Source organism: Cucurbita moschata, unplaced genomic scaffold (genome assembly GCF_002738365.1).
Source record: "Cucurbita moschata cultivar Rifu unplaced genomic scaffold, Cmos_1.0 Cmo_Scf00031, whole genome shotgun sequence".
Classification (NCBI taxonomy): Eukaryota; Viridiplantae; Streptophyta; class Magnoliopsida; order Cucurbitales; family Cucurbitaceae; genus Cucurbita; species Cucurbita moschata.
Window position 1 is genome coordinate 1539469 of NW_019268547.1, and position 15091 is coordinate 1554559.

At 31.7% G+C, this 15091-nt stretch overlaps 2 pseudogenes; both read left to right on the forward strand.

The window, feature by feature from the left end:
* Positions 1-1196, forward strand: part of LOC111464758 — an 11215-nt pseudogene extending 10019 nt beyond the window's left edge.
* Positions 1197-9172: 7976 nt separating this feature from the next.
* On the forward strand, positions 9173-11312 carry LOC111464759 (annotated as a pseudogene).
* Positions 11313-15091: the final 3779 nt, after the last annotated feature.

The window sequence follows — 15091 nt, forward strand, 5'->3', positions numbered from 1 at the left end:
TATATATATATATATATATATATATATATATATATATATATATATATATATATATATATATATATATATATATATAAAATATATATATTTAAATGTAATAATATAATTAAAAAAATGTAAATGAAAACAATGTGAATAACCATTTAAAAATAATTAAAAAGTTTTGAAATCATATTTAAATACATTTTTATTATATATATATATATATATATATATATATATATATTTATATTTATATTTATATGTAATAATATAATACCATTTAAAGATAATTAAAAAGTTTTGAAATCATTGTATAATCCAAATACTTTTCTTTTAATTTAGAAGCTATTAAAAATTCTACCATTCGTTACTCTATGAACGTTATAAATCTTATACTTCGATTGGTCTATGATGTCAATTTTGTTGCTGGTCCATGATGCCAATTTTGTCACCACATCATCATCTCAAAAATCTTGTTTTTGAATTCGATTGGAACTTATTCGTTTTAGCTCTCATTTGAGTGAACCAAAAAAGACGTTAAAATCGTTATTCCCAATGTTACACTGTCGACAAAATACTAAGAATTGTTAATAATTGAGAGTAGATTTGTTATTACCACAAAATTAATTAATTAATTAATTACTTAAAATTAATTAATTTGAGATTAAGGGCCAAAAAAAGCGAACAAAGATGATAAGTATGATGAAACACATCGACTATAGGTTGCACTTCACTAATTGAGGCAGCCTCTGGTTTCTTCTTGGATCTGTACTTCAGTTCCTTTTTCTCCCGATCCATTAGTTTCTTCACTTTCTTGCTGCCAACGCCAATGGATACTTTTGTAATTATTATGTACAAGTTGATTTTTGTGTTTGTTTGTGTCCGGAGAATTGGAACCTTTAACTACTTGATCTAGTGTATATACTTAACTAATTTGAATAAAATAACCTTAAACACTTGTGCTTTTGAATTCTGTTGAGGTTGTGACATGTTTGAATCGTGTGAATACTCATTAGAAGCTTGTTTTTATGTGGTTTATGCAGTATTACAAGTACACACCGGAGACTCTTTATGCACCGACGGGTACACACAATCTAGCCAAGGCAACGGCTAAAGGAAGCACGGTTGTGTTATTTGTGGCTAGTGCCAATGATAAACAATGGTAGACATCTGAGAAAGTTTTGAGAACCATGCTTGATTCTCTTCAGCTCTAGTTCTCTTCCTTCAAACAAATTGTAAATCAAGTTATATTCGATTTCATATTTGCCTCTATCGAATAAATATTGGTTATTGTATTTTGGGTTGTTATCGGTTAGAAATCAGAACCCTCAAGAATAATATGATATTGTTCATTTTTAGCATAAGTTCTTGATACTATTTCTTATTTATAAACTCATGATCTTCCTCTTAATTAGCGAACGTGGGACTACTCTCAATAATCCTCAATATGTTCGACAAGTTTTGTAACGGTCCAAACCCACTTCTAGTTGATATTGTCCTCTTTGAGCTTTCTTTTAAGGGTTTTCCTCAAGGTTATTGAAACGCGTTTGCTAGGGAGAGGCTTCCACACCGTTGTAAGATGATTCGTTCTCCTTCCCAACCGACATGGAAGATATACATGATATTATTATTAAATCATTTTATCTTAAAAGATATCGTTAAAAATCATTTATATAACCAAAATATATACATCAAGTCAATTTCTAATTTATTTTAATGCTATTTTGAATTCAAACAAATCAAAATACAAGTTTGGCTGAGTCTGATATGTAATAACTCGCTGAGGCTTGATGACCAGTAGTATAAAATAGTAGTATTGGTACTTGTAACGATTATAAATTTCTACTTATCTAGAGTTGCTACAACATCTCATGCTAACTCTTCAAAATAACATCATTTATAGAATAACTTTTCAAAAGAATAAAACAACTTTATCTTTAAAAACATAGTCCTGGTCTTACATGTTCGGGTCTTACATGTTCAACACATAATATTGAAAATGCAAATAAAAACAAATATGAAATAGTTTAAAATACGAAATGCAAGACAACATATCCTAACCTAAGTCTAGGAATTGAAATATGCTTCTATCCTATGCACGTGTCATGGTCTCTACTTGCAATGCCACTATCAACTGTACATGGGCACCTTGCCTTTACCTGAAAAATGCTATGCCACTATCAACTGTACCTGGGCATCTTGCCTTTACCTGAAAAATGTTGTGACATAGGACCTGAGTATTTCAAAGAATACTCGATAGGTGACCCCACTATAGGGACCATGCGAAAATGAAAACACATGCAATTATACTTTAGGAACCTATCTCTATCCCATCCTAGGAGTGACCTCCAGTCCAGACTAACTTTGGATGTATAGTACTTCCCTACACACGACCTACACATGCGAGTGTGGATCCCTAGTTGGTTCACACCCTTCTGGACCCATCCTCATCGAGCTAGCTATCCGTAGCGACGTCCGAAGGTCAGCAGATCCCAAGGTGTCATAATCAACATAATCACCGTCATCATCATAATGTGATCGTCTACACTCNATGACACCATGTGGACAAGATTTCATGCCATTTCTTAAAAAACCTAACACAAAAATACAACAAAACAAGTTATTTCTTCTTCTTTTCTTTCTCCTTCATAATTTCTTTATTCTTATATTTAACTTTTTTTTTATATATATAAAAAAAAAAAAATAGAAGTTACACGTGAAAAAGGAGAAAAAAAGGAAGAAGGAGAAAGAAAATCCTTAATTTCGGAAGCTTATCAAATACTCTTTGACTGATATAAAAAAGCAGGAGAATAACTTATTCTCACATCCCATCTTTAAAACCATGTACTAAAGTTTAAGGCTTTCGTTTTCCTTTCTCATTTCTTTGTTTGTTTGGTCTAAACGACCCATAAAATGAAAAAAAGTTAAAGTTGTAGTTAGTCAATCGTAATATTTGGCGTACTAGTTTTTAAACTATTTTGAATGGGTGTAAAGAAAGCATTAAAATAACTTATTCTCATGTCTCTCTTCAATATGTGTTGAATATGTATTAAGAAATTGTTAATAAAATGGACATGTTAGACATTTATAATCGAACATTTCGTATAGACATATCCCTCTTAGTGTGAAGCTTATAGCTTGAAATTACTTAGGCAGAGAATATGTTTTACTTAAAATTCACTCAAGAGAGAAGAATCAATACTGTAAGAATATATATATATATATATATTTTTTTTATCCTTGAAAAATCAAAGAAAATTTACTTGATTCTTTGTTTTGTTCTTGCCAATGTAAAAATAAATAAATAAATTTTTTTTAAAAAAACTTATTATATATTTTTAGTTTGAATTTAAGATTACTTATTTTAGAGCTCATAAGTTTAATTATTATTTGTATACAACGGTTAATATGTAAGAAAAATATCGGTACAAAATGTTTGTACTATTGGTAATATACTAGTCTCTGTTGTTTGACTAAAACAATGCAACCATTATCCCAGTTAAAGAATTTGATTCTAAACTATCTCCCAACAGAAGAATGCTCAATTAGTCTTTGTTGTAAGATTCGGCTATATCAATTTGAGTAGTGTTCAGCCACAACTATAAATATCGAACTCCAAAATATTCATGAGCAAAGTAAGTTTGTTGAAGCTATCTACCAAAGGTGTTCCAAAATGAATGGTAAAGAAGAGTTCCCTTCAAATCTAGTTCCAATTAAGGATGTCAATGAAGAATTGCAAAGAGCTGGAAGGTTTGCAGTGGAAGAGAACAACAGGATTAATGGACATCATTTTATTTACAAGCGTGTGGTGAACGGTCTATACAGTCCTGCTTGGGGTTCCATATATTATATTATGGTGATAGAAGCTATAAATGACCAGGGTTTTCCTTGGTCATATATTGCAAAGGTGAAGATATGTCTTAGGAGGCCACCGTGGCCTAGCCACGAGCTCTGTTCTTTTGAAGAAGTCATCGAATTCCCTGTCCCCAAGTAGGAGTATAACTACTTAGACTGCTATCTTTACTTACAATAAGCCCTTCGAATTCCCTGTCCCCAAGTAGGAGTATAACTACTTAGACTGCTATCTTTACTTACAATAAGCCCTTTCTCTATCTGTGTTTGTGGGGCATTACTCTCTTCTATCTATAAAAATGGCATAGTCATAATGAAATAATTATCTTTATATCAGCATTTCTTTCTCTTTTTATTTAGTACTTCATTATCTCTTTTGTTTGATGGATATGACAACCCTAGACGGGTGAATAGGGTTTCAACAATATAATTATTATTATTTTTATTTTTAATAACAATAAAACTTGATACATGCCATAAAACTTAACAATAATTAGAATTTAAATAGAAAAAAGAATTTAAATAGGAAAAGGGTTAGAAAATATAACGCCGTAGTTTTAGAGTGGTTCAGTCAAACTCGACCTACTCCACTCCCCAAGCGCCTCTTGGGAATTTGAATAAAACTATACGACTCTTTACTCGGATCAAAGCCCAACCGCTACACCGCTCTTTTTATGAGTTCAAGAGCATAACGCTGTAGTTTTAGAGTGGTTCAGTCATACTCGACCTACTCCACTCCCCAAGCGCCTCTTGTGAATTTGAATAAAACTATACGACTCTTTACTCGGATCAGAGCCCAACCGCTACACCGCTCTTTTTACGAGTTTAAGAGCATAACGCTGTAGTTTTAGAGTGGTTCAGTCAAACTCGACCTACTCCACTCCCCAAGCGCCTATTGGGAATTTGAATAAAACTATATGACTCTTTCCTCGAATCAGAGCCCAACCGCTACACCGCTCTTTTTACGAGTTCAAGAGCAAACTCAATCCTTTCCACGGCTCAGGATCAAACCGGTACAAAGCTCTTTTTACGAGTTCAGGAGAAAACTCAATCCTTTCCACTGCTCAGGATCAAACTTTATAGAAGCGCACCACAACTGTCTGAAATAGTAGATTTACAATTTTCTCATAATACAATAGACATCTCTCTCAAGAATAAGATGAACCAGAAATAAGATTGGAAGCTTTGGAGAGACGAATAATGGAGGATTTTAAAAAAAAAAATAGATCGAGAATATGGAAGTTGTGTATTGAGTTTTATGTTCTGTGTATTGTGTTCCGGAAAATATGAAAATGTGATGAGATTAAATAGTGATCAAGTTATAAAAATACGAATTGATATGGACCACTAAAGGTCGTGGACACGAAAAATAATATTTATTTATTTTTAAATTTATCGTAAAAAATTATAGACTACATGTTTCATTTAAATATATATATATATATTATTTTAATAAATATTAAAAACATTTTATTTTTATTTTTATTAATTATATATATATATATATAAATAAATGTAATAATATAATAAAAGTAATTGAAAAGTTTTATAAATCTAATTGAAATAATTTTATAATCATAAATGTAAATAGAAATTATAATAAAGTAATTGAAAACTTTTATAAATATTATTGAAAACTCCACCATTTGTTACTCTACCAAAGTCATAAATGTCATACTTCGATTGGTCTATGATGTCAATTTTGCCGCTGGTCCATGTCAATTTTGTCACTACATCATCAATTTTGTCACTACATCATCACGTTAGGTATCTTGTTTTGAATTCGATTGGTCCATGATGTCAATTTTGCCGCCACATCATCGTCGGGTATCTTGTTTTAACTGGAACGTCTTCATTTTATCTCTAATTTCAGTGAATCAAAAAAGACGTTGAAATCGTTATTTCCAACCTTCCACTATGTACAAAATACTGAAAATTGTTAATAATCGAAGGTAGATTTGTTATCATGGAAACATCAATTAATTAATTTCATATGAAAAAAAAAAAAAAAAAACCAATTTCTACATCAGCTAACTTGTTATAAAATTTAAAATTTGAATAATTATAAATATGAAAACAAAATTGTAAACATATTACAAAATATTCTTATTAGCAGTGTATTCATTTTTATTTTTTATCAAATAAAACAAATAATTAATTCACAAAATTTAAACTATCTTGTAAACACTTTATTATTTCAAATTTCGTTTTAGTCATTTAATTCCAATAACATAATAAAATATAGTGTTTTATTCAAAACTTGTTTGGATTAAAAATATAATTGATGATTTTTTTAAAGTGAACCAATTTGATATTAAGAGAAAATAACCATTTTTTTAAAATAAAAAAGAACTAAAATTGAAACTTTAAGGGTCGAAAATTATTTATAAATTTTGGGTCAGATGAGTATTAAGAATCATAATCGACAGTACTTTGCAAGCAGCTTCGAGCATTCAAGAGGTTGAATGTTGAATTTTTTTAGAAGGGTAACAAAATAACCAGATAATTATTGTTGAATTTCCAAAGAATGCACCACAAATTTCATTACGGATAAATGGAACCATTAGCTAATATAAACTCCGGGTTATACAATTACCTCTCTTCTTCCTATTATTCTCACTAACAAATCTATCTCAGATTGATAATCTTTACTAGAGGCTACAAATTAAGATGAAGTGAACTTTTAGGACAAACGAAGTTGTATTTGAGCAAGAAGAATCATGTTCCATGTGTCCGGAATACTAGGGAGACACCAATGCAAGCAACCACTACCACTCGAAGTTCCTTTGATTTAGTAGGATCTATGAGCCTCATCCCTCATATGAGAAAGAGCAATTGTATCAAGCAACCATAGTTATTTTAAAACTTCATCCAATAGTTCAAGCAAAAATACGCTTAATTTTGAAGTTCATATGATTGAGCCACCGAAAAAAAATCACTTTATTTATATAGATATATAATAACTTTAAGTTAAATTTTTCTTAGTTATTCTATTTTCAGAATCACTTTTATTCGGAGGTTGATTTATATGCTCTTTCTTTATTCGAGTGTCATGTCTACCTAAATAAAAAAGTGTTTGTTTAATAAATGTTTCACTCATGTGCTCATGATAGAATTTTCCCTCTAATTTTCTCCATTAATTCAAAGGTTTCTTTGTCTTACATATATATTTAAAGATTTTATCTTTTTTCATCTCATTTTTCCTACTAATTCTTTAAAATAAAAAGATCATATACAAGAAATTATAACATAAGATTCCTATAAAAACTCAAGCCACGGTTTGAACAAGAGTTCAAAAGCTCGATGATCTTAACTTTTAAGAGCTTGATGAAAATTAATATACGTAAATTAATAACGGTTGGAGATGAAACAAAAGTCTAAAGTTTCTTAGAAATATTATTTTAGAAAGGAGGGTTAAGTGGAGTGTCATTAACTACGAAGCTTATAGAATCTTAATAAACATTTCGTACCATTTCGTTGAAAAATAATGAAAGAAATTTAGTTTTTCTGCATAATGATTTAAGTGTCTCCATTAGGGTCTTCTCGAGAGAGTTTAGGGTGTGAGGTGTTATAGATGTACATGTTTTTTTTTTTTTTCTTCCTTATTTTACTCTTAGAACAATCTTTAGTGGTTTTCTATGATACTAAAACGAGGAAACAACTTTTCTAAACGAGTTAATGACCCTTGTCTCAAAGAGAAAAAAAAGTGTCAATGGTACACCTAGGGAAAATATTGTCCTCTTTGGACTTTCTCGTTCAGGCTTCCCCTCAAGGCTTTAAAACGCGTCTGCTAAGGAAAGATTTCCACACCTTTATAAACGGTGTTTCATTCTCTTCTCCAACCGATGTGGAATCTCACAATCCACTCCTCTTCGAGGCTCAGCGTCCTCGTCGACACTCGTTCTTTTCTCCAATCAATATGGAAACCTCACCAAATCCACCCCCTTCAGAGCCCCGCGTTTGATAAGGCAACCCTAATCCTCAGCCCAACGATCCAAGCTTTTGTTGAAGCAAGAACCTGTGAATCAAAGTAATTAACACCTCCTTATATGAAATTTGGATCAACCAAGAGATAAGGCTAGAATTAGATTACCTCTTACGATCGAAGATCTAGAAGCAAGATTTGGAAATATTGTTCTAAATTGAGTCATTCCACAATCTAACTTGATCAAGGCTTGATTGAATGGCTCGGGTGCAATTCTACCACAAGAATTGCTTAAAACTTAGAAATGGCAAATATGATGCTCGAATTTCTAAGGGAAACATCTCAATTTGAGATCTGAATTACATTCATCCACAAATCTGAATTTTACATAACATATTGTAGGTATTTATAGTCTCCCGGAAAAAAAAAAAAAGACGTTTGTGGACTAGATTTATTCGAGACGTTTGTGGACGGAATTTCCCGATCCCCTTTAATCTCCACAAAAAGTAAGTCAAATTGATCATCTGACTTTTACATAATTTATGAAATTAAACATAGTTTTTTCTAATAAATGTTGATGTGTTTGAGTGACATGTAAGAGATTTGAAATTAATTGAGCTCTTTGTGCGTAGGTTCTAGTTCTGTCAGACAGTTTTTTTAATCTTCTTGGCAATAGGTTCATTTGGAACACCGTGATTCTTATCAGCGTTCTTGCTAGCACATCGCTTCATATCCATATCTCCCTTTGGGGCTCAACATCCTTGCTGACAAATCGCCCGGTGTCTGCTTCTAATACTATTTGTAACAACCCAAACGCGTCTAGTAGATATGGGATCTCACACCTTGAATCTAAATGTCTCCTACACATTAAAATTCATTAGAAATGTCACATCTTGAATCTAGATGTCTCCTGCACAATAAAATTCATTAGAAATGATTGGAACCATCGTTAGCATCTACACAAAAATATCACATTCAGTCACCCAGAAAGCAATACATATAAATACATAAGTTTAAACATCTATGTAAGAATTTATTTATTTATTTTTATAAATGTTAAAGAATATTATTGCTTTGCCTTAAACCCTATAAATTCATGAGTATTTTTATCCTAAAATTTAAGAGTATTTAAAAAAAAAAATTAATTAATTAATAAAAAATTGAGATATTTTTTAAAATATAAAATTAGGGTATTTTTATTAATTTATAATAAAAAGAAAAAAGAAAATAAAAGTGGATAAGGCAGGCTCATTTTTATTAATTTCTCTGTTTTTCTTTATTACAAAATAGGATGAATGTAGCTTAGTATTCAATTTTATTTTCACGATGAAATTCTTAATCGCTACAAAACATGTCTTCTAGGGAGAGGTTTCCACATCCATATAAAGAATGATTCGTTTTCCTCTACAATCGATGTGTGATCTCATTGGTATCATACACACACAATAAAATATAACATGTAGTGGACCTAAAACTGTCTGCGTTCCTGTTCAAAATAAGAGCATCTAGCATGCAATTCTGATCAAATCCAACGACATTGATCATATAACCTATGAGCAAATCTCAAAACACAGACCATCTAGCATACGGTCAAAACTCAAAACTGTTATGATCTAGCGAATGATTTAAAACCAAAACGCAAGTCATCTATCATAGTGGTACAATTAACACATTCACTCCCAAGTAATTGCCACACTTTTATTTGCACAAATACTATGTTATAATACATGCAAGATGTCCCTTTAAAATTTTATAGCAACAGCAATGTCAAACAATTTCTAAAACTCTCCAATAAGATAATTCTTATAGCCTACTCTATTCTAAATTTCTTTCTAGCAAGTAGATACTCGATCAATTCTAACCGTTCAAGTCCACCGCTAATAGATATTATCTTTTTTGGGCTATTCCTCACAGTTTTAAAATGCGTTTGCTATGAATAGGTTTCTACGTACTTATAAAAATGATTGGTTTCCCCTCTAACCGATGGGATTTCACAAAAACGATCTAAAAACTTAAAACAAGGTGAAACAAAAGCAATCCAACCTTGACATCGAACCAAATAGGCGTTGCTTAGGACGGATACACAAAGCTTATTTTTGGTTATAACTTCTTCTTGTCACTCTCTTCTGAGTTAAATGATTTATATGCTAATGGTTATAGTTGAGATTTAGTTCTTTGCAGGAAATGTGCAACCATACCAGTTCCTTCTGCCTCCAACTTGGAAACAAGTGCGTGTAGCTAACATTTTATCTGGTAATTACTGTCAACCCAAGTGTGCAGAGCCTTGGGTGGAGGTGAAATTTGAAGATGACAAGCAAGGCAAAATCCAGGTAGTGGCTTCCCCTTTGGTACGTCTCACTAATAAACCCAATGCCACGATTGAAGACATAGGTAGCCCTGACAAGGTTATTGCTTCTCTTGGCCCTTTTGTTACTAGAAATACGTTCGATCCAGAAGAACTCGTTGAATCATCAGTTGAGAAACTCGGTGATCAAACGGTATAATTCTCCCCTACAAAGCTTTCCTTATAAGGGTGTGGAACCTCTCCCTAGTACACACGTTAGGCTGACAACAATACGTAACTGGTCAAAGTGGACAATATCTGCTAGCGGTGGATTTAACCTGTTACATGCTATAAAAATAACTTAGAGATATGAGATTTGCTTATCCTCGTTCCGGTAAATTTCTTTTTAAGAAACTTATACGAGGTAGATTTCTTTTTAAGAAACTTATAATGTAGTCGTATATTCAATTTAGACTATTCTTTATAAAGCTCATTATTATGAATAGACTATTCTTTATAAAGCTCATTATTATACCCAGAGATCGATAAGTATTGTTAGGAACCACGACTCTCCAGAGTGGTATGATATTGTCCACTTTAAGCATAAACTCTGATGGCTTTGCGTTTGGTTTCCCCAAAGGGCCTCGTATCAATCTAGATGTATTCTTTACTTATAAACCCATGATCAACTACTTAATTAGCCGATGTGGGACTCCCTTTCAACAATCCTCAAGAATATATCATTTGTAACGAGATGACAAGTTTGAAGTCTCGTTTTTCTTACGTCCTGGTGGCCTTCCTCTAGGCCTCCTTGGTTGAGATGATAAAGTTTGATGAAACACATCGACTAGCAGGTTGCACTTCACTAATTAAGGTAGTCTCTAGTTTCTTCTTGGATCTGTACTTTAATTCCTTTTTCTCCTAACTTATTAGTTTCTTCACTTTCTTCCTGCCAACGCCAATGGATACTTTTGTAGTTATTATGTACAAGTTGATTTTTGTGTTTGTTTGTGTCCGGAGAATTCGAACCTTTAACTATTTGGTCAAGTGTATATACTTAACCAATTTGAATAGAGCAACCTTAAAAACTTTATGTTTTTTTACAAATACACACCGGAGACTCTTTATGCACCGACGGGTACACACAATCTAGCCAAGGCAACGGCTAAAGGAAACACGGTTGTGTTATTTGTGGCTAGTGCCAATGATAAACAATGGTAGACATCTGAGAAAGTTTTGAGAACCATGCTTGATTCTCTTCAGCTCTAGTTCTCTTCCTTCAAACAAATTGTAAATCAAGTTATATTCGATTTCATATTTGCCTCTATCGAATAAATATTGGTTATTGTATTTTGGGTTGTTATCTGTTCGGTTAGAAATCAAAACCCTCAAGAATAATATGATATTGTTCATTTTTAGCATAAGTTCTTGATACTATTTCTTATTTATAAACTCATGATCTTCCTCTTAATTAGCGAACGTGGGACTACTCTCAATAATCCTCAATATGTTCGACAAGTTTTGTAACGGTCCAAACCCACTTCTAGTTGATATTGTCCTCTTTGAGCTTTCTTTTAAGGGTTTTCCTCAAGGTTATTGAAACGCGTTTGCTAGGGAGAGGCTTCCACACCGTTGTAAGATGATTCGTTCTCCTTCCCAACCGACATGGAAGATATACATGATATTATTATTAAATCATTTTATCTTAAAAGATATCGTTAAAAATCATTTATATAACCAAAATATATACATCAAGTCAATTTCTAATTTATTTTAATGCTATTTTGAATTCAAACAAATCAAAATACAAGTTTGGCTGAGTCTGATATGTAATAACTCGCTGAGGCTTGATGACCAGTAGTATAAAATAGTAGTATTGGTACTTGTAACGATTATAAATTTCTACTTATCTAGAGTTGCTACAACATCTCATGCTAACTCTTCAAAATAACATCATTTATAGAATAACTTTTCAAAAGAATAAAACAACTTTATCTTTAAAAACATAGTCCTGGTCTTACATGTTCGGGTCTTACATGTTCAACACATAATATTGAAAATGCAAATAAAAACAAATATGAAATAGTTTAAAATACGAAATGCAAGACAACATATCCTAACCTAAGTCTAGGAATTGAAATATGCTTCTATCCTATGCACGTGTCATGGTCTCTACTTGCAATGCCACTATCAACTGTACATGGGCACCTTGCCTTTACCTGAAAAATGCTATGCCACTATCAACTGTACCTGGGCATCTTGCCTTTACCTGAAAAATGTTGTGACATAGGACCTGAGTATTTCAAAGAATACTCGATAGGTGACCCCACTATAGGGACCATGCGAAAATGAAAACACATGCAATTATACTTTAGGAACCTATCTCTATCCCATCCTAGGAGTGACCTCCAGTCCAGACTAACTTTGGATGTATAGTACTTCCCTACACACGACCTACACATGCGAGTGTGGATCCCTAGTTGGTTCACACCCTTCTGGACCCATCCTCATCGAGCTAGCTATCCGTAGCGACGTCCGAAGGTCAGCAGATCCCAAGGTGTCATAATCAACATAATCACCGTCATCATCATAATGTGATCGTCTACACTCATCATCATAAAAGGGGAAGTATCTCGATGCTTATGTACACACAACATGCATGAGGTCTCTTTGTTTCTCATCTTAAAACATCTTTCTGACACAACCCTAGTCTCATGTCTATATTACTTTTAGTAATACGTGCTCATTAGATATTTATTTAATATAATTATTCATGCTCTTTAGGGTTGTGTCCTTGACCAATTTCTCAACATGATGCAACATGTCATTCATTGCATACAACATGCTTGATATGGAAAACATCAACATATTAAGGTAACCACGTCATGCATCACTATCATCATAAATCGTCATCATAATGCCATCAATACATCATAATCATCAATTATCATCATATATCATCATAAAACTCATATACGTCATCATACATCATCACATAATTAACATACGTAATCACGTCATAGCTCATACATCATACATCAGATTTCATAAAAGTTCTAGTCTATCCTATAGTAAAGCAACTTACTTGGTTGGTCATAGCCGGCATTCTCCCTAAATTTATAACGTTAGCTCCCCTTCCTCGAAAGCTGCTCCAAATGTCATTGGGGTTCGATTCCTATTGATCGTTTGACCCTTTTTGTTCGTATTTCACAATTTAATAATAATCCAATTGACAAATGCGAAATATGGCACTAAAACAGCCTCAATTACCTTAATCGGGGTGCAAAACAGGTTCGAGAGAGTCAGAACGATGGAAATTGGGTTGAATTTGGAATTCCTGAGCGGAATAAGCTGAAGGAGCTGGGAAGCCAAGCAGAGTTGAGCCAAAATGCGAAGCCGAGGGAAACCCCATGAAAGTTTTCCATTAATACCCTCTACTTTAAAAAAAAAAAAAAATTACTGTCAATATATGACTGAAACCATCTATGACACCTCTAAGATTATCTCATGTTTTAATGTTATTTTTGAAAGTTTATTAGTATTTTTGAAATCTGTATTAACGGTAAGATTATTTTTGGAGTTTTTTTTTTTTTTTTAATTGAACGGTATTAATGAAACATTTTGAAAAATAAGTTTTGAAATTCTTTTAAAAATTTAAGAGTACTTTTGGAAATAAAAAATAAAAAAAATAGTAATAGTTTTTATCCAAAACCATTGGTAAGAATATTTTTTAATCTGAAAGTTTATGGGTGTTTTTTAAACTTGCTGGAATGTTTAAGGTTATTATTAAAACTTTTAAAACATTTAGGATATTTTTTTAGACGGCAAAGTTCAATGGTATTCTTTAATAAGAGATCCAAGAACATAATATACTGACATGAGACACAATTATGACACCATGTGGACAAGATTTCATGCCATTTCTTAAAAAACCTAACACAAAAATACAACAAAACACAAGTTATTTCTTCTTCTTTTCTTTCTCCTTCATAATTTCTTTATTCTTATATTTAACTTTTTTTTTATATATATATAAAAAAAAATAGAAGTTACACGTGAAAAAGGAGAAAAAAAGGAAGAAGGAGAAAGAAAATCCTTAATTTCGGAAGCTTATCAAATACTCTTTGACTGATATAAAAAAGCAGGAGAATAACTTATTCTCACATCCCATCTTTAAAACCATGTACTAAAGTTTAAGGCTTTCGTTTTCCTTTCTCATTTCTTTGTTTGTTTGGTCTAAACGACCCATAAAATGAAAAAAAGTTAAAGTTGTAGTTAGTCAATCGTAATATTTGGCATACTAGTTTTTAAACTATTTTGAATGGGTGTAAAGAAAGCATTAAAATAACTTATTCTCATGTCTCTCTTCAATATGTGTTGAATATGTATTAAGAAATTGTTAATAAAATGGATATGTTAGACATTTATAATCGAACATTTCGTATAGACATATCCCTCTTAGTGTGAAGCTTATAGCTTGAAATTACTTAGGCAGAGAATATGTTTTACTTAAAATTCACTCAAGAGAGAAGAATCAATACTGTAAGAATATATATATATATATTTTTTTTTTTATCCTTGAAAAATCAAAGAAAATTTACTTGATTCTTTGTTTTGTTCTTGCCAATGTAAAAATAAATAAATAAATTTTTTTTAAAAAAACTTATTATATATTTTTAGTTTGAATTTAAGATTACTTATTTTAGAGCTCATAAGTTTAATTATTATTTGTATACAACGGTTAATATGTAAGAAAAATATCGGTACAAAATGTTTGTACTATTGGTAATATACTAGTCTCTGTTGTTTGACTAAAACAATGCAACCATTATCCCAGTTAAAGAATTTGATTCTAAACTATCTCCCAACAGAAGAATGCTCAATTAGTCTTTGTTGTAAGATTCGGCTATATCAATTTGAGTAGTGTTCAGCCACAACTATAAATATCGAACTCCAAAATATTCATGAGCAAAGTAAGTTTGTTGAAGCTATCTACCAAAGGTGTTCCAAAATGAATGGTAAAGAAGAGTTCCCTTCAAATCTAGTTC